Genomic DNA, 21,283 nt, shown 5'->3' on the forward strand with positions numbered 1-21,283 from the left:
CTTTAGGTTAATATCTTTGAGACTGAAAAATTTTGATATCGACAAATATTGTAACAATTCAAATTTTCGAAACTTCTATTATAAATTATTTATGATTTATTTTATTAGTTTGAACTATTTATTTAGAAACTATTTTATTAGACATAATTAAATTAATTTTATAATTATTTGAGTTTGAATTCATTAGGATTCTTGTATATGATTTTATTATAATGAATATGTTGCACAATTAAAACTAGAATTTCAGTCATTTATAAATAATAAAAATTATATTATTTAATTTGAGTAATTAATATTTTAAATTCAAATAATATTTTATAAAGGGTGATTTAATTGAATATTATAGATTTTAAATTAAAAATATTTATTTAAATTTATTAGTATGTTGATAAATAACATTTTATATGTTTCTAAAATAATTTTTGGTATCATAATTAAATTCTCAATTGTTATTTTAATCTAAAGATTTTGTAAAATTCTTATACTACTAGTATGTATTTTCCTAACCCCTAGAATTAGCTACACGCTCGGGACACTCATCTCACCAACTAACACACGTGTATCATCATCTCTTCTCCAACACATACGCGCATGTATTCTCTTCTTTATCTCTTTTCACCATAACTCATCAACTTGGAGCAGAATAAAAATGGAAAGGAAGGGGAAATAATCAAAATGGAAAAAAGAAGAAACAGCGCGGAAGAGAGATACGAGAATCAGAAGAGCTGAGAATAGGAGAAACAAGAGATTGAGAGAGCTAGACGTGAGAGAGGAGGCACTGCCTCGCGCTGCCTTCGATGCCACCAAGCCGATGTCGTTACTGCCGCAGGGAAGAGGATGAGAGAGAAACTCAAGAAAGGGAGAAAGGAAGAGGAGGCTGGCGTCGCTGCTACACATGAAAGGAGAAGAGGGAGACTACACTGCTGATGCCACCAATTGAAGCTGCTGCCACTGTTGGAAGGAGCCGAGCAGGGAGTAGAAGAACGTGCCGATGGACACCTCTACTACTGTTGCTTCATTTGTTCTCCCCAAGCTGTAGTAAGTCCATTTCTGTTCCGAAACCTCATTGCTACGTTGTTCCAATTTAGGTTCAGTGTCACTGCTCTAGTCTAGCATTTTTCCTAATTCTGTTCTAGTTGCACGTTCTATTCTGCCATCAATAATGAGCTAGAAGGGTTGAAAAATTTAACAATCATAATTTGAATATTTAGCGATGATATTTGGGCTCAGAGAATTTTTTCGAGTTGGAAAACATAGTTTTTAGCGTAAAAACGTACACTGGAAAGTTGACTGCCAGTACCGGTTCAAATTTGTTTGGTATTGTGCCTGAGAACATTAACTATGGGTGAGAAATGTTAAGAAATTATAATTTATGATTTGGAAAGGTAAAAATATTTAAAACGTAGATTAAAACATTAATCTTAAAGGTTTTGGCCCAAAGTTGGACCAAACGGGCCATATAAGTGAATTGAGCCCAAATTAGGCCCAAGCCCAACATATATAAGCCCTTACTGATGGCCTTTTAAGCTACCACATCCCATTCATTGTGTTATGTGCTGAACTGAAGAAGAGAGGAAAAAAGAGGAGTGAAACCCTAACTCCAAAAACACTCAAATCACCATAACTTTTTCTCTAGAGTTCTGGTTGCCGCACCGTTTACGGCCACGCGAAGCTCATCTCATCCTGTACAATTTTATTTAAAAAAATTGATAAGAATTTTGAATTCTCTTACCCCATTTTTGTAGCATGTGTTAAATTCGAGTTTGAGCTTTGGGTATTGAGAAATTTTGTGATTTTGATGGTTTATGGGTGCTCTAGAATGAGCTCTAGCTAGGTTTCATCATATATTCTAGTGGACAAATTTCAAGAATCAATTCCTTGTGTTTATGGTATTTTATGAAATCCTAGTATATTGAGAATTGTGTATATTATGTGAAAATAGTGCAGAGTGATATTAGAGGCACTATAATTGATCATTAGTGAGGTTTGGAGCTAAGACTTGGTGGAAATTCACAAGTGAGAGGCTTGATTTTGACTTCCAAGAGGTACGGTTTAAGTTTCATTTAAATATTGTATAATGTAGTATGAAATCCTAGGCTAGATGCCCCTAGGATTAAGTTTGAATTGTGTATTTAGTTAGAATTGATATGTGTATGTGATGTGTTATTGCAATTGATGATTGGATGAGGATTATGTAATTATGCATAGTTGATGTGTTGTGAAAATTGATTATTTGGATGATGATTATATATTTATGAGTTATGTATTGAATTGATGACTGTTGGGACGGAGGCCATGAATTTGGACCGGAGGCCAGAAAAGGTAAGATTTGGTAAGTTGGTAATTGAAATGTATGTGGATGCTTGAGATTGAAATGGTAAAGATTGGAATTTGGGTTGAGGAAATTAGATAATGATTGTTAGAATAGTGGAATTGAGGACTTGAGGTGTGAAATTGATGAATTTTGAGTTGAAATATGTGAATGGAGTAGGTTTGAGTTTGGTTGATTGTGAATGTGTGGATTGAAGTGGTTTGGGGTCATTTTGTTGAGTTAAAACTGTTTTGACTTGTGAACTTTTAAAAAAGTTGGTAAATTCTATTTTTGGTTAAAAACCAATTTTTGGCCAACTTTGTCGGACTGTAACTCGGTCTTCGGAGTTGAAAATTTTACAAAATTAGATTTTTATGAAAATTTATTTATCGATCTTTCCAACGGTTCAAGAATGGTTGAAAAATGAATTTTGTGAAAAAAATATGAAAGATTGAAATTTGGACTAAAAAACTGGTTTTTATAACATATCAGCTTTTTCACATTCTGATAGGCCATGCGTACGCGGAACTCATCGTGCATACGCAGGAGTTGGTCTTTGCCAGCACCCATGCATACGCGAACACAGGTTGTGTACGCGATGCAAGCCATGCATACGCGAATTAGCCCCACTGCCCAAACCTTCCGCGTACGCGAAGGTGGTCTGTGTACGTGAGTTTTGAACATTTACACTCATCCATATGCGAACATGTGCATGCGTACATGACAACCCTTGTTTTTCTGAAAAGTGAAATTTTAAGCTCTCAACCATCCTCGAGCCTTCTAAACCTTTATAATCCCCGATAAGAGTCTAGAACCAATGTAATTAAGCATAGATGAGTTAGAAATGAGAGTTAATAAAATGTGTTGGTGAATTGCTAAGAGATGAAAAAAATTTGAAGTTGGTGTATGATGAGGAATAACGTGATGATGAATGGTAAATGATTATGATGAAGGATGATGATAAATGAGTTTAATTATTATTGAATATGAATTGAGATGAGATTAAGGGGAGATTGTTAATGAGATTGATAAGGAAATTGATAATGAAATTGATAATGAAATTGATATTGAAAATGATTCTTATTGAAACATACCTGCCTTGGTAGATGCAGTGGCGCTGTTCCACTTACTCCGGATTATGGTTTGAGTCTCCGGGTTAGGGTTTGCCTAATTGCTTATCTGTGTTAACTACTATCCAATCTATTTGCTGTAATTACTACCTATATATGTGTTTTCCTTGTCTATTTTGTATGTGTATGTATCTGAGAGACCCTCATATGGTGGAGGCGTGATGAGGGTTGTTCCACCCGGTACTTAGGAGGTTTTAAAGAAACAGAAGATGTAAAGTTAGATTAGAGTTAGAATCTTTTAGATAGATTACCGAAATTTCTGGTTTAGTATGGACTTTAAGTTTGATTTGGGTCGTCAGAGTTCTAGGATTGCCTCTGACTTTTTTGAGACCTTATATATTATTTATGTGGGCACCTTTACCATGCTGAGCACCCCCGGTTCTTATTCTATACCTATATTGTTGTTTTTCAGATGCAGGTCGAGAGGCACCTCATTGAGCATCTGGGGAACCTCCATGCAAGCGAAGAACTATCTTTTGGGCCTTTACTTTTGTGTTTATATTGTATATATGTAGTTTTGTTCTCCTATATATATGTATGTATGTATGTATGTATGTATGGATACTCTGGCCGGCCTTTGCTTCCCAAGTTGAGTCTAGAGCTTGATAATTATATCTTTGGAACTCTGATCCTTATATGTATATTACTCTTTTCCTTTTGATCTTTTTATCCTTATACGCTTACGCGGACGTGAGTGATATGATTTTCTGTTATGCTTTTATTTAACTTCTTTTTCAAGACTCCTAGTTATAATTTTTTTTCAACTATATATATATTATCTTTTATTTTAGAGGTCGTAATACCTCGCCACATCTGCTTTACGACTTAAGCATAAGGCTTTGTATGGTAGGGTGTTACACATCAAGTGCATTTGTATGATTTATTTGACTATGCACTTTGTGTTTTGGCTTGCCTAATTGTTTATCTATATCTATATGCTACGTGACTTAAATGTCTTATCTATTTTCTTAATTGTACATTACTTGTATGCCTTGTATGTGTCTGCTTTGAGAGATCCCTTATGCTGGTAGAGGTGACGCTGAGGGTTGTTCTATAGGAGGTTTGTAGAGAACTAAAATTGAAGAGATAGATTAGAATTCTTAGGTATAATTACCATTTTCCTGGTTAGTGAAAACTTTAGACTCTGATCTGGGTTGTAGAAGTTTAGGATTGCCTTCGGCTTTTTGGAGTCATATATCTTATCTATTGGGCATTGTTACCATACTGAGAACTTTCGGTTCTCATTCTGTACATATTTGTTATTTTTCAGATGCAGGACGCGAGGCACCTCGCTGAGCATGCTGGAGACTCTTGTGCAAGCGAAGATCTACTTTTGGAATTTTCTGATTATGTACTTAGCTTATACACAAACACACACAGTGTGTATGTGTGTGTGTGTGTGTGTGTGTGTGTGTGTGTGTGTGTGTGTGTGTGTGTGTGTGTGTGTGCGTGTGTATTCTCCACTATTATATTAAAACTTGTATTTGTCCCTCCTAGAGGTCGACTTAAAGAATCAGGAGTTGTATTTTATATTTTGGTTATCTTTTGGGATGTATATGTATTTCTAACCGGCCTTTGCTTCGTAGGTCAAGACTAGAGTTTGTTATATAACTTGTTGGAATTCTATATATATATATTGTCTCTTCTGCTTTCTGTTATCTACGTTTTCTATTCTCAAAGTCTCGAGTACGACGATATTTATACTTTGTTTTGCTTACCCTTTTGTTCAAGGCTCCTAGTAAAATTATCTTTCATATATATCTACGTACGAATTTTTGCTTTAGAGGTCGTAGTGTCTCACCACCTTTGATTTACGTTCTGTTTATAGCTTAAGGGACAAACTGACTATGCTTCTGAGCATACTCTAGGTTGTGTGTATATGCTATATAGGATATCTAACTGATAAACATAGCATAAAAATCATGAGTAGTATACTTTTGAAAATTTAAAGCACTAAACTTGAGATATTGAGACTAATCACCTTGATATCAATTGTTTGGTATGAACAGGACCCAAATGGCATCTCATAGACGAGGTCAAGAACGAGAAAAGAGAGGTAATGAAAGAACCATACTGGTAGATAGTCTGACTAACTTTATAGTCATAATGGAGAACGTGGCTGCTGCCATTAATACTACTGTTATTATGACCAACCGAGCAGTAGATAGGATGGGACAGCAAGTTGGAAGTGGCAATGAAGGTGGTGATAGACATGACAATAGAGATAATAGTCAGAGTTCAGTGGTACCAATGGAGATAGCGAGCTATTCAGAGTTGGTTAACACAGGTCGAGTAATGAGAGAATGCTTGAGAAGGATTGTGGTGGCAAGGGTTGACTGTCGGAAATTCTACAAAAAGCAAAAAGGCAAGAAGATTACACCAAAGAGCCAGAATTTCAAAAAGAATGGTTATGTTCCTCCACATCCTTAGCTCTAGAATAATCACTGGAGGAATGGCAACCACCAGCGACATGGTAAAAGAAAGCAGATGAGGACTCAGCAAGATAACTTGGAGTGCCTAAGGTGCATAAGGTATAATCCGGACAAGCCATGCCAGTTGGGTACGAGTCTATGTTACAGTTGTAGGTTATCATGGCATATGGCTTGAAATTGTCCACACAGGAAGAGTCGGGATGTAGTCAAGTCTGATTCTTTGGTCCAAGGTAATTATGAATTCATAACAGAACTTTAACTGCCTTGCATAATATTAGAGTGCAGCATTCATTCATAACACATAATTTGATTATGAGAATCATAATTTTCAAATGAATTATCGGTTGATGACTTTCAGCTAATGAGACAAAGCAATTTCTGGGTTAGCATAGAAGAATGGTTAGGTTATTGGAGGCTAACAATTAGAGTGACGCAGCAAAAGGGGGTTGGACTGTTTTGAGCATTCAATTTGACTTATGTCTAAGGGATCGGAAATGCCGATAGTTGCGCAGAGTGATCATCTAAATTCAGTGACGAGGGAATGTAGTAGGGAGGATTATCGAGGATTTACCATTGTAGCTGCTAAATTGTTGAGCATGAGCTAAGTTTGGACCAAATCCTTTATGTGAGAGAGAGAGAGTGTGCCAATGAATCTCGCTACTCGATATAGCCTTTCTTTTGTAATTTGCATTGAAATTTTATCTCGGATTTTTTCTTGAAATTTTATCTCGGATTTGATCATCTTCCCAATTTTATTCCTTACTCGCATGTATCTATGCATGAATCAGTCCTTTTCGAAGTGAGCCTGAGCTTGTTTTGGTATAATCAAGTGATCCTTGAATCTTGAAAACTTGTTGTGAGTTGAGTTGCTCTCCTTTGTAAGCTAGTATTTCTTTTAAAAATTAGCTTAGACTTACTTGAATCTTGAAAACTTGTTGTAATTTGAGTTGCTTTCCTTTGCAAGATAGTATTTCGTTATTTTTCTACCACTTTGTTTGATTACATATAAGACATCCTTTTGATTTCTTGCGAACACCATTCGTGTTGTTTGTTCATCTTTTGAACTTAGTATCCTTTCGAAAATCAACTTGAGCTTGATCTTACATTGCTCACAATTCCTAGATGTAGCCATTGGGACATTAGTTCCGTAGAGCAAGACTTCTGAATGCGAAAAATGAAGCGCGTAAGTATGCAATGTCACGAGGAGGTGAGAAGCTTTGATTCTTGCAGACCGTATTGCCTATTGTTCATACCATGGGTCGAGCTACACTACCTGGGTTGACTGAAGACAAGAGCAACCGACCTCTTAAGGTTGTACCGCCACCAACCTCTCCTTAAAGAGCTCGACCAGGTCATCATAAAAGCCCAAGTAGGCCCAAACGAAGGAACACAGCCCACTCTAAAAGCGGCAAAGCCTAGAAATATAAGGCGGTTTCCCTAAAAGATAAGATAAGATAACTAACTTATCTTAAAGGACACCCCCACACTACTATAAATACACTGGAGCACCCAGGTATAATTCATACTCTGATTCTACACAAAATCTTGCCTAAAGCACGTGCTAACTTAAGTATCGTAGTCTCTTGCAGGTACCACCACCCTCTAGTGACGAAGGATCAGCAGCACCGCCAAGTCCAACAAGTCGGACGTAACAGCTCCGGCCATCACCGCAGATCTCGTCCGAGATCGACCTACAATTTCAGGTAACCCTTGGAACACCTATGATTAAGTTGACTCGCAAGGATGCACAATCTGTATAGACGTCCGACCCTGAAGAGAGTGTTCAAACTCTAAAGGAAAGATTAACTACAGCGTCAATACTAGTGATACCTGAACCTAATGAACCATTTGATGGTCACTGCGATGCGTCATAGAAAGGCTTAGGATGCGGATTGATATAATATTATAATTTAATACCCCCTGAGCAGGAAGTCTCTGAGTATTGCTTGGATGATGATTAATGAGGAAGAACTATTAAGTAAGTTTGGATTCTTAAATTGGGTGTTGAGAAAGTGGCTGGAGGTGTCAGACGGAATCAATTGCAATTACAAATAATGATAAGACTGAAATTTGAGGAGCACAACAAGAAGATAAGGAGCTACCAATAATGCCGAAGTCTGCTGTACAAGAAAATCAACAAGAGATCGAAGGAGACAGGGAAGGAATTTGGAGGAATAAGAAGAGGATTTTTGTATCGAATGTCAGAAGTTGAGACGTTAACTATTATCTGAGGCTCTCAAGAGCATATTTTCGATTCATCCTAGAGTTATTCAGATGGATCATGATTCAAAAAAGGTATTTTGGGTGGCCCAAGATGAAGAATGACATGGCGGCGCATATGACTAAATGTTTGACATGATAAAAGGTGAAGATGGAGCACTAGAAGCCATCCAGAATGCTGCAACTTTTGAAGGTTCCACAATGAAAGTGGGAAGGTGTTGCTACAGATTTTGTAATGGGTCTGCCGAGGTCTAGAACAGGATTTCATGTGATTTGGATGATCGTGGATCGAGTGACCAAGTCCGCTTACTTTTTGCCTATCCGAGTGAACTATTCATTGGAGAAAGTGGCGAGATAGTACATCAAGAAGGTAGTGAGGTTGCACGGTGTGCTAATCGCATCTGTGTTGATATGAACCTGGAGAATCAAACATCTTAGATCCCGAATTGATAGCCGAGACAACGGAAAAAAGATCAAGCAAATTTGAGCTAAGATTCTAACTGATTAAAGCCGATAGAAGAGTTTTGTGAATAAAAGAGGAGAAAACCTAGAGGGTTTGAACACGAAAGACATGTATTTTTAAAGGTTACTCAAACGACTGGGATCAAAAGAGCAATAAAAATCAAGAAGTTGAGAATCCCTGCCATATTGGTTCCTTCTAAATTCTAAAGGGGATTTGTGGCCAGTGGCACATCAAATATTTTTACCACTGTATCTTTCGAACTTGAAAGATATACTCCACATTTTGCAGCTTCGGAAGAACACTTCTGATGCAACCCATGTTTTACAACCTGAATCGGTTCAATTGAAAGAAGATTTGACGTTCGAAGTGATTCTAGTCAAAATTGATGATGTAAGCATCATGAAACTCCAAGGAAAAGAAGTCCCATTAGTAAAAGTTGTTTAGAATCGAGTCGGAGTCGAGAAACATATGTAGGAGCTTGAATTGGAGATGAGCAAGGGCTACCCCGCACTTATTCTCAAATGATTGAATTCTGGGGACAAGATTCTTAATTTGGAGAGTAGGATGTAAAATCTGATAAATTAATAAATTAAGATTCTTAATTTGGAGAGTAGGATGTAAAATCTGATAAATTAATAAATTAATTATGAGCCAAAGAAATTAGAAAATTAAAATCTGATAAATTAATAAATTAATTATGAGCCAAAGAAATTAGAAAATTAAATTCGTTTCTGCAATCTATGGTGAGAGAGAGAGAGAGAGAGAGAGAGAGAGAGAGAGCCCTAAACCCTTATCAAATCAAACTTCAAACCTTTATCACACCAAACTTCAATTCCTCCTAACTTTTAATCCGAAACTCCGATCACCGCACTGTTTGCGACCATGCATTCACCTCGTCGAGCTTTTCAAATCAAGGTTGCAAGAATCAGACCGATCAATAAACCGGTGAGATAACTAGTTTACTAGTTTAACAGTTCGATTGGGGTTCAATTGAGATTCGACTAGTTTAAATTCAATAATTTTTAACCTAATAAAATTCAAAATTTCACAATTTTACATAATAAATTGTCCATAATTTATCAATAAAAATCCATAAACAACTTTAAACATTAAAATTTATAACTAAAGTATATCAAAATACATGTAAATAACAAATACATAATGTTCTACTCCCAAAACAAATAACATTGACACACAAGTTTTCAACTAAATAAAGAAACTAATAATAAAAAATCATAATCATAATTAAATGCTTCAAGATCCTTAATATACAATCAACAAAAATTGTTCCATTAATAAAATTAACGCGATCAAAAATAAAAAAACCAGCAATAACATTATGGCAGAAAATAGCAACTCAGAATCACAATAATAACCACTAATAATCAAAACTAACCAAAACTCAAAATCATAATAACAACTTAGAAAATAGCAATAGTCAACAAAAATTGTTCCATCTATAAAATTAACTTAATCAAAAAATAAAAAAAAACCAGCAACAATATTATGACAGAAAATAGCAACTCAGAATCACAGTAATAACCACTAATAATCGAAATTAACCAAAACTCAGAATCATCGTAGCAACTCAGAAAATAGCAACTTAGAATTTATAATCTAATGATCAAAACTAACCAACAAATTAGTAATAATCACTAACCACTGAATTTGCAAACAGAATCATGGTGCTAACTACTGAATTTACAAACAAACAGACTATGAAATCAAACTACAATAACAAACTAAAAATAGAAATTAACTCCCAAAAATGAAACTAAAGCGGTGTAAGGATGGAGGCTTACAAACTTAGAAATTTAGTAACTCAAAAAAAAGTAGAAATTAACAAACTCAAAATCAGAAATCAGAAAACCAAATAAAAATTCAAAACAAGCAAAATTAATTGAAGACCGGCAGCAAAAGAGGAAACCAAGTGATGGTGATAGAAGAGAGGAAGTGATCTTGGGCATAGAGGAGATCGAAGACAGAGGCTTGACGCGAGAGAGAGAGAGAGAGAGAGGGATCGACGATGAGGACAGAGACACGATTTCAGGGTGGTCGACGACCACGAGGACAGAGGGAGCGTCACTAATAGTAGCTCTGAGCATACCTGGAGACGCGAGGTGATGGGATCCAAAAGAAGAGGATTGCGACGGCGGGGCTCGATGCTGGCTGAGGAGAAGAGTTCGTTAGCGATGGTAGCACTGGCTACTGGCTGTCTGGGAGAGAGAGAAAGAGAGGCTACTAGGGTTTCTTCTATAGAGCTCAGATAGCGAGAAAAGAGGGAGGGTTTATGTATTTTTTATTTTATTTTTTTAAATTAAAAACTGGAAAAAAACTGACCGGTTCAAGCAGTTTACTGGTTAATCACCGGTTTGACCAATTTTTTCTTAATTGTTTTTCCAACAGTTTTTCACTTTAACCAAATTGGCTAGTGGACCGGTTCCCGGTTAGTCTAGTTGAACCGGCCAATCCAGTTCGATTTTCAAAATATTTCTTTAAATTCATCTGAATAAAGTGGTAAAAAACATGCAATTTCTCACCCACTTGTTCACTCCATTCACTTCATGATTTTGGTTCATGGGTATTGAGGAATTTTGTATTATATTTTTTATGATTTAGGTATACTCTAGCAGTAGATAATTATTGGGTTTTGCTCTACTTATCCATAGGTAAGGTGAGGAACCACTAAACTCTTGTAAATGATTGAATTAGTGGAACCCTAGTGTGATTTTGATAAATTATGTGAAATTTAGATTGAATTCATATGGATAAAAGTTGAATTGGCATTTTGAATGAGAACTTTGGTGGCTGGGACTAGCTGAATTGGTGAATTGGAAACTTGGAGGCTTGTGTGAAAAGAGGTTTTTAGTAATGTTTGAGCTTGTGGAGAAATCGGCCAAGGTATGGTTTCAATTTCTTGTGAAAAAGGCTAGTTATCTTAGGATAGGTTTGAATGATGTGAATTGGTTGGTTTGATTGATTAGATATAGTATTTGCATTTAATGTGAATTATTGATGTTTAATGCTGAAATTGGTGGAAATTTTGAGTGAAATTTGTTGAATAGATTGAAAATTTCAAGTGTTGATATGTTTGTCGAGTGATTGAGAAGTATGTGATAATGGTTAGGTGTAATTGGTATTGATTGGGTTGTGGTTTAATTGGTTATGAATTGAGAACTCTGGAAAACTAGAGGATTTGTAAGTTTTGACCAACTTTGGGGAGTCATAACTTGGCTTTCGAACCCCCAAATCTTGTGAAAGTTTTGAATAAAAATTGTATCCGTGAAGTTTATAACATTTAAAGAATGGATTGAAATTGATTTTTAACGAAAAAGTTATTCATGTTTGAAGTTTAGGGTTAAAAATTGAATTCTGCAGAAGTTGCAAAAAATCAAGGCCATGCGTATGCAAGACCCATGCATATGCATGATGCGTGTTACAAAAGTGAAAGAGCCTTGTGCGAGTCTTGTGCACATACCATGTGTTCATGCCCTGGGTCGAGCTATACGACCCGGGCTGATCAATGACAAATTGACCGACCTGTTCCGACCAAGACTACCTGACTTCTTTACAAAAGAGGTCGGCCAAACCGCTACAGAGGCCCAAGAAGGCCCAAAAAAGAGGAACACGACCCAAATCTAAAAGCAGTCCGAAGCATAGAAAGATAAAGGCGGTTCCCTTAAAGATAAGATAACTTCACTCAAAGATAAGATAAGATAACTATCTTATCCCAAAAAAAGATCATTCTACACTATTATAAATACACTGGAGCACCCAGATATAACTCATACTCTGATTCTACTAAAAACCTGCTTAATACTCTTGCTAACTTAAGCATCGGAGTCCCTTGCAGGTACCACCACCCTCCGGTGACGAAGGATCAGCACCGCCACCAAAGTCCAACAAGTCGGACACGGCAGCTCCGGCCACCATCATCAAGTCGGACATAACAGCTCCGACCAGTACAAAAGATCTCGTCCGAGATCGACCGACAGTTTCAGGTAACCCTCGGAACATTGGCGCCGTTGCCGGGGACCTGGAAGTCATCCTATCATCATGGTGGACAACCTTAACAATGACCACGACTCTGATCTAGAGAATAAGATGCCACACAAGAACGCGGACGCCACACTGAATGATACTCCTCAACCAAACAAAGATAAGAGTCCACCAAATGGAGAAATCCTAGAGGTACTTAAGGCTCAACAAGAACGCCTCAAATAACTCGAAAAAGAGGCCGAGTATCAACGAGAAGCCGAGAGGGACCTCAGAAGGGAAACTATGCGACGTAAACAGTTAGAAGACAAACTATTAGAACTTAAAACAGATCTAAAAGCCAAGACTACCCGATCCAATCACGAAGATAACCCCCGCAAAGACCAAGACCCATTCACCAAAGAGATTATGAAAGCCAAAGTCCCAAAGGACTTCAAAGCTCCCGACATGACCCCGTACGATGGCACATCAGATCCAAGCCATCATCTCAGTAATTTTAGAAGTAGAATGTGCCTCACCGATGCCTCAGACACAACTCGATGCAAAGCCTTCCCAACTACCTTAACAAAAATAGCAATTAAGTGGTTCGACAGCCTGCTCTCAAGGTCTATCTCAAGCTTTGACGACTTAGCTGAAAAGTTCCTTGCCAGATTCTCCATCCAGAAGGACAAAACCAAACACGCCCCATGTTTATTAGGGATCAAGCAAGGAGATTGGGAAAGACTTCGCAACTACATGGAAAGATTCAACAAAGCATGTCTGGACATACAAAGTCTGCCAACTGAGGCAGCCATTATGGGTCTCATCAATGGCCTACGAGAGGGACCTTTTAGTCATTCCATATCAAAGAAACATCCCACATCTCTGAAAGAAGTACAAGAATGAGCTGAAAAGTACATCAACATGGAGGAAAACTCTCGACTAGGAGAGACCTCAAAATTCGGGTCCTTTTACTCCTCCCGAGATAAGGATAAAGAGTCCAAGAAAAAAGAAGATCAGCATGGAGAGAAGATTAAGAAATACCATAATTACACCCTTCTCCAGGTGTCTCTCGTGGAAGTATACCAAGAAGTATGCCACACTGAAAAGATCCCACCACCTTGCCCACTTAAAAGTAAAAAGGGAGGAAGAAATCGGGACGGAATACTGCAAATACCATCGATTCTATGGCCATCCCACCAACGAGTGCTTCGACTTGAAGAATGTCATAGAGAAATTGGTAAGAGAAGGGAGACTAGGTCGGTACCTAGCAAGTAAGACAGATGAGTCCAGAAAGTGAAGAAGAGGCGAAGAGGTCGGGTGAACAGAACGACCACCTCGTACCCCGGAGAGGCATGTTCACATGATACATGGAGGATTCGTAGGAGGAGTAATTTCCAAATTATCTCGCAAAAGACACCTCAAAGAAGTATATCACATCGAGGGAGGAGAAGAAGCATCCGACCTCCCTACTATTACTTTCACTAAAGAGGACGCAGCTGGCGTCATTTTGGGACATGACGATCCCATGGTCATCACTATCATATTGGCCAACGCTAACCTCCACCGCACACTGGTGGACCAAGGAAGTTCGGTTGACATTTTGTTCAAAACCGCCTTCGACAAACTCGGCCTAGAAGAAAAAGAGCTCAGAGCATATCCGAACAGCTTATTCGGATTAGGAGACACTCCAATCCAACCACTTGGATACATCTCGCTACACACAACCTTTGGAAAGGGAAACCGGTCAAGAACACTCAACATAGACTACATCGTGGTCGATGTGAGCTCAGCCTACAATGCCTTAATAGGTCGGACAATGCTAAATCAGCTTGGAGCATTAGTCTTGACTCCACATCTATGCATGAAGTTCCCAACTACAGAAGGGATCGCTATGATAAAAGGAGACTAGAAAACAACATGCTGCTGTTACAATGAAAGTCTGAACCTTAGAGGCAAAGGAGAAGAAATCCACACCATCAAACTCGGGGGAATTCGAGGTCGGGAAGAACTTCGTCCACAACCTAAAGGCGAGATAGAAAAAGTCCAGATCGGAGATGTCCCAGATAAAACAACCAATATTGGCGCAATCCTAAAGGGAGAAGTAAAAAAGTCTCTCACACAGTTCTTAAAAGATAATGACGACCTCATCGCATGGAAGGCCGCAGACATGCTGGGCATAGACCCCAAGCTAATGTGCCACAAGCTGGCAGTAGGGGTGGCAAACGGGCCTAAACCCGCGCGGGCAAGCCTGCGTAATCTGCCAAAAAAGGTGGGCTGGGCTGGAAAATTGGGACCGCCAAATAGTAAAAGTCCGTCTAACCCGCACTGCTTAAACCGCGGGCTTTGGCGGGGCAGGGCGGGCTTCCCTGCCGGGATTAGAATTTTTTTAGCAAGCGGTATTTTTACAATTTTTTTTACCAAAACCCAACTTCCCCCAACCCAACTTACAAGATGAAAATTGAGTATTTTGGATTATATTTATTTTGTTTTGGAGACAATATTTATAATTATGTTTTGGATTATGTTTATTTTACTTTGGGAACAATATTTATAATTATGTTTTGGATGAAAACTTGGTTTATAATTATATTTATTAGATATTTATAATTACAAAGACTTTAATGTTTGTGAATATAAAAATTTTAATTTTATACTTTTAGAAATTATAATAGTTAAAGGTAAAAAATAGGAGAGATTTTTTTATACCTTTATATATATTATTTAATAGTTAAAAGTAAAAAAAAAAAGAGGTTATTTGGCGGGCTTAGCCCGCCGGCTTGCCAGCCCCCCGTTAGGCGGGGCGGGCTAGGATTCTGGGACCGCCTCACTAGGCAAGGCGGGGCGGGCCAGCTCGCCAAAGGGCGGGCTTTTGGTGGCGCGGGGCGGGGCAGGGTGGGCTTCTCCGCTTGCCACCCCTAGCTGGCAGTATATCCAGCATCTCGGCCAGTACAGCAGAGGCATAAAAAGCTCAGACCAGAAAGATCCCAAGCTGTGGAAGAACAGGTACAAGCTCTACTAGAGGCAGGATTCATCAGAGAAGTCAAGTACCCACTATAGCTAGCCAATGTCGTCTTGGTGAAAAAGTCAAATGGGAAGTCACGGATGTGCACTGGTTACACCGACCTCAACAAAGCTTGCCCAAAAGACCCTTATCCACTCCCAAGTATCGACACTCTAGTGGACGCCTCCTCCGGATACAAGTACCTCTTATTTATGGATGCTTATTCAGGATACAATCAAATCCCGATGTACCCACCCGATCAAGAAAAACCTCATTCTTAACACCCAAGGCAAAATACTACTATGTCGTCATGTCGTTCGGACTCAAAAACGCAGGAGCTACCTACTAAAGGTTAATGAACAAAGTCTTCGCATATCACATTGCAAAACTAATGAAGGTATACGTAGACGATTGACGGAGGTGGAAATTGACCGATTAAGAATTTAATGGAATAAATACGTTGCAAGTACAGTTCTTAACTAGAGAAAATCCGCTTATTAATTTAAAAGGGATTGTCACAAAATTAGAATAAAAATACTGGGAGTATGAATCCCAGGTCGTCTCCCAACGAGTTGACAAAAGAGTGCAGCTTATTGGTCAGAGGTTTTCCAAGAAATTTTGAGTTTGAGAAACAGGAAAATAAATAAGAAAATTTATGTAATTTAAATAAAGATCTTGACCGGGAGAAGATTAATTGGAAGTTCTATCCTTGTTGGATTATTTTTTCTCAAGATCAATTGATAATTGGTATTTGTTTCCACTTAGTTATCCTTTACTGAATAAAGGAAAGTCAAGTGAGTTGGAAGTCAACTTCTATTCACAAGTTCTAATCCTCTCCCTTGGGAAGGATTAGCGTTAGTGACTAGAGAGTCAACCAACAATAAACCCAATTACAATTTGACTCTTGAGTATTCCAACTCAAAGTTCTCCTTTTAATCAATTCCCAATCAAGTTGGGGAACTACTCCATTATCATGAATGTAGACTTCACAAAATTAAAAGGGGAAATAAAGAAAGACATGATAAACAATAATAAAAAAGATCAATTAAAAATAAAAATAGTTCTTATATTAATAAACTCTAAAAATAATCCAATTGTAACTCTGGACAAATTAAGGATATGAAAGAGTAAGTGAAAAGTAAGAAAACAAACTAGAATGACGAAGTCTTGGCTGAGGTAACAACTCTTCTCAATATCCAAATCCAAAAGCAAATAAAATTCTAAGAACTATGAATGTGTAGAGAGAAAACCTAGGGGAGTAAAATCCGATCTAAAAACTAAAAACTATCCTAATAAGAATCTTCTCCGAGTCTCTACATGTTCCCCGACTTTAGTCTATGTTTCTGGGCCGAAAACTGGGTCAAAATGCGGCCCAAAATTGCCCCCAGTAATTTCTGTAAATTTTGCAGATCGTGCATGTCACGCGTATGTGTCGTCCATGCAATCGCGTCATCCAGCGTTTTTTCTTGCCACGCGTATGCGTCGTCTACGCATTCGCGTCATCTGTGCATATTTCAATCCACACGTTTGAGTCAGCATGCGAACGCGTCACTGCAATTTTCTCCATTTTGCGCGGTCGCGTGAGCCATGCGTCTGCATCGGTGTTCGCTGGTCATCTCCTTGATTTATTGTGTTCCTTCTATTTTTACAAGCTTCCTCTCCATTCTCTAAGCCATTCTTGCCCTATGAAACCTGAAACACTTAACACACGGATCACGGCATCGAATGGTATAAAAGAGAATTAAAATGCACAATAAAAAAGATCTCTATGAAGCAAGTTTTCAACCATAGAATAACTTTGGGAAGGAATTGTAATATCATGCTAATCACATGAATAAATGGGTAAAGACTTGATAAAACCACTCAATTAAACACAATATAAATCATAAAATAATGGTTTATCAACAATATGTTAGTAAAAACTCAAAGCGATGAATCATTACTGTCCGACCTCGCCCAAGTGTTCAATACCATAAGAAAGCATGGCATGCGACTTAACCCTGCGAAATGCACCTTCGCAGTAGAAGCTGGAAAATTCTTGGGATTCATGCTCACACAAAGAAGAATCGAAGCAAACCCGGACAAGTGCCAGGCCATACTCGACATGAAAAGCCCGACCTGTGTCAAAGAAGTGCAACAACTCAACGGGCGACTGGCAGCCTTGTCCAAATTTCTAGCCGGATCAACCATAAGATCTCTCCCCTTCTATGCTACGCTAAGGAAGGGAAAAATTTTGAATGGACACCAGAGTGCGAGATAGCCTTCCAGGATTTCAAAAGATTCCTGGGACAACCACCCATTCTTACCCGACCTCAGGAAGGAGACACACTCATATTATACCTCGTAGTAGGAAGCCAGGCAGTAGCTTCAACATTAGTCAGGGAGGATGAAAGCGGACAGCAACCTATATATTTCATCAGCAAAGCGCTACAAGGGTTTGAACTGAACTATCAAAAGATAGAGAAGTTCGCCTACACTCTCATATTAACCTCTCGACGACTTCGTCCATACTTCCAGGTTCACACCATTAAAATTCGGACCAATCACCCCATAAAAGGCATCCTACAGAAAACAGATTTAGCGGGAAGAATCCTACAGTGGACAGTCGAGTTGTCCGAATTCGACCTCCAATATGAAGCTCAGACAACAATCAAATCACAGTATCTGGCTGACTTCATTGCAGAGTACACTCACTACCAGAAAAATGGTGATTAGCCACGAAAAAACCGTGGCTAAAATCAAGAAAATCCATGGCGACTAAGCGTTAACAACGAATACACTTCCGTGGCTAACAAGGGCAACGCCTTTTCAATTAGCCACGGTTTTCGGCCAGTTAGCCACGGTTTTATGACCCGTGGAGACATCTAAATAGCCACGGTTTCTACGTTATTGGCCATAGACTAAACCGTGGCTAAATGACAACAGTATAACGAATAAGTATAGTTTTGCCACAATCTTTCCGTGGCTAATACTGATAGGCTGGGCTTTTTTGCCATTTTTTTTCTGTGGCTAAACATTGCTGGGTTATTTAGCCACGGTTTTTTCTATGGCCAAAAAACCATGCACAAAATAATATTTGACAGGCTGGGTTTTTTTCCACGCTTTTTCTGTGGCCAATATTATGGACTATTTACCAACACATAAATCCGTAGCTAATTTTTTCTTTCAATTTAAAAAAAACTCTCAATTATAATTACCAATTGAATATTTTTTTAAATTAATATTGCATATATTTATTTCTATATATATACTAATATATTAAAATAATGTTATAACAATATAAACAATCAAAGTAACGATAATAAAATTAAAATAAAAAATAGCAAACTAAGTAATAACAGTATTTTAAAGCATATGCATTGTTCAAAGATATAGTAAAGAAATAACAGAAACCAAGTTTCATAATTCTGTACAACAAAAAATAAAAATATCTCTAATAACAGTATAAACTAGACATAAATTAAACCTAAAATAAACATGACATGAGGTGCATCATTCCGACTCAATGTGTGGCACAGAATCAGAGAAGATAGGTACTTCTTCACCGTATTTCTGTTGTAGAAATCTGTAGAGAGTTGCCACTTGACCTTTAGCTTTTTGAAGTTGCTTTTCTAATTCTGCAACATGCTGTTGCGATGCACTGCTAGAACCTCCGCATATTGCCCCTCCAAAGATGCGCTTTGACTTGCCAAAACCACTGGGATATGCAGCATTACTAAAGCCACGTACTCGCTTACCATTCTCAGGACTACAAACTTTTCCAATTGCATCATCCGGATGAGCCAAGACCTTTGAATGAATACCTTCAGCGGCAGCACGCTCTTGGTCTTCAGACAAATGCTCTGCTATTTTTTCCTACAAACAAATGCACATCGCATTGGAGTAGAGTATTGACATAATCAAGGCATATAAAAAAATATACAGCCATATAAAATATAATTGAGACACTCACAGCTAATCGTTGTCCTTCCCTGCTTACATAACTCCCATCTTTTTTTAGCAAAGTTGATACAATAATCTCGCTTCGACATACAGGCCTTCCTAATTTTTTTTCTAATACAATAAATAAAATATTAAAGTTAATCTCAAATTTAGTTAAAACTGCTAATTTTATAGTAATAGTAATAATAAAAAAATAATACCATCTGAGTTGCTCTTCTAGCATTGCTCTTACTTCCACCGACATGTGAAACTATAAACTTCTCATGATTTCTGGCGTTTTGCAAACATTGTTTCTATGATTTTCAAGAACAAGAAACAAGTAAATAAATGTTACGAGATAGCCATTATAAATATTCAATAAAAAAATAAAAAAACATAGATTAATTATTTACCTTTGTTTTAGGATCCATATAATGATCCACAAAATCAGTCCATTCAACAGGCGGTATGTCTGAGGGATTCGCAGCCAGAATTTCTGCCTTTCTTTTGTTAGGAAAGAAGTATTCTCCCCGTAAATTATACTTATGGGCCTTCCATCTATCACCTAAGGTCCTCAGAGCCCATTTGACGCTAGCAGCATAATCAAACTCAAAATTTTCCTTAAAATATTTCATAGAGGAGATCAATTATTAAAAACTATGCAATTTGATAACCATACTGCAGATTATATCTTAGAAAGATAATATTTAAAAAAAAAAGACTTTTTAAAGCTAATCCTAACCCATGCTTACTGTAGTTTATCCAATTCTGAGACATTCATAACAGTGCAGTATAACACAATATTCTGTCAAATAGCTGTCTAGCCCCAACAGCAGATATTTGAAAAGAAAAAAATTTGAGAAAATGAATGATGCATAACAAAGGCTTACTTATAAATTTTTATAATGAACATTCTTGCTATAATGTGATCATAAACATGTTTGACCAAAAAAAGGAAGGAATCCAATATACAAACCTAGTTGCAAGAAGACTGACCACCTCAAATACATAGCCCCTTTTGAATTCTGCTAGGGTAGAGATAAAGTTTTTCTTGTTATAATTTTATTAGTTTTTATCAAACTGAGACAGGTATATATCTTAACAAAATTTTCCTCTCATGTATTTCTAATTCCAAATTTTCATTTCACAACATTCATGACAATAGCAATTGGAACGAGAAAAGAAATCCAGGAAGTGTATCCCAACTCCTAAAAATGAAATGCAACTAACTTGACCATATTGATAGCAATAGCATATAATCTGCAGTAGTACCTGTTTAATACTTAATCAATTCATAAATCATAGAGTAATGGCATATTGTTAAACCTTACTTAAAGTACCTCCAAATGAATCTATCTACACCAAGATTTCAGCTCTTACACAATTTCTTTTTAACAAGAAATAACAATAATAAACAAAAAATGCAAACCTAAATATAGGCAAGCTAAGAGCTAAATTAGGATGACAACAATTTAATAAAAATGCACATCAAAGTGAAATAAACTTACTTCAATAAGTTCTCATTGTCTTTTTGTGTTATCTTCTGGCATCTTATCCCATCTTTTGATTGATATGGGACAAAATATAATTTAACGAGCTACCTGACCAAGAAATCTCACAAACAGGTTCGAGCCGTTATCTCGACCTTGTCCATCTACATCCAACTCCATCATAACTTTTTCACTCTTTTTCAAGGCCCAAACTTAAATCGCTGTCATCTTGCGAGTGATAATTTCTCCAGTAGAGATGTCTGAATTAATGGAAGAACGTCAAGTCAAATTAAACCAAAATTTAAAAAAAAAACAAAAGGCATAAATGACAAACTTA

At 37.4% G+C, this 21,283-nt stretch overlaps 1 long non-coding RNA gene across 1 annotated transcript; it reads right to left on the minus strand.

The window, feature by feature from the left end:
• Positions 1-19,754: 19,754 nt before the first annotated feature.
• On the minus strand, positions 19,755-21,038 carry LOC110278069 (uncharacterized). Its single transcript, XR_002371203.2, has 3 exons — positions 20,965-21,038; positions 19,870-20,076; positions 19,755-19,770 (listed from the first exon to the last, which is right to left on the minus strand). It is a non-coding gene; the product is annotated as an uncharacterized LOC110278069 (long non-coding RNA).
• Positions 21,039-21,283: the final 245 nt, after the last annotated feature.

This window comes from Arachis duranensis, chromosome 1 (genome assembly GCF_000817695.3).
Source record: "Arachis duranensis cultivar V14167 chromosome 1, aradu.V14167.gnm2.J7QH, whole genome shotgun sequence".
Lineage (NCBI taxonomy): Eukaryota > Viridiplantae > Streptophyta > Magnoliopsida > Fabales > Fabaceae > Arachis > Arachis duranensis.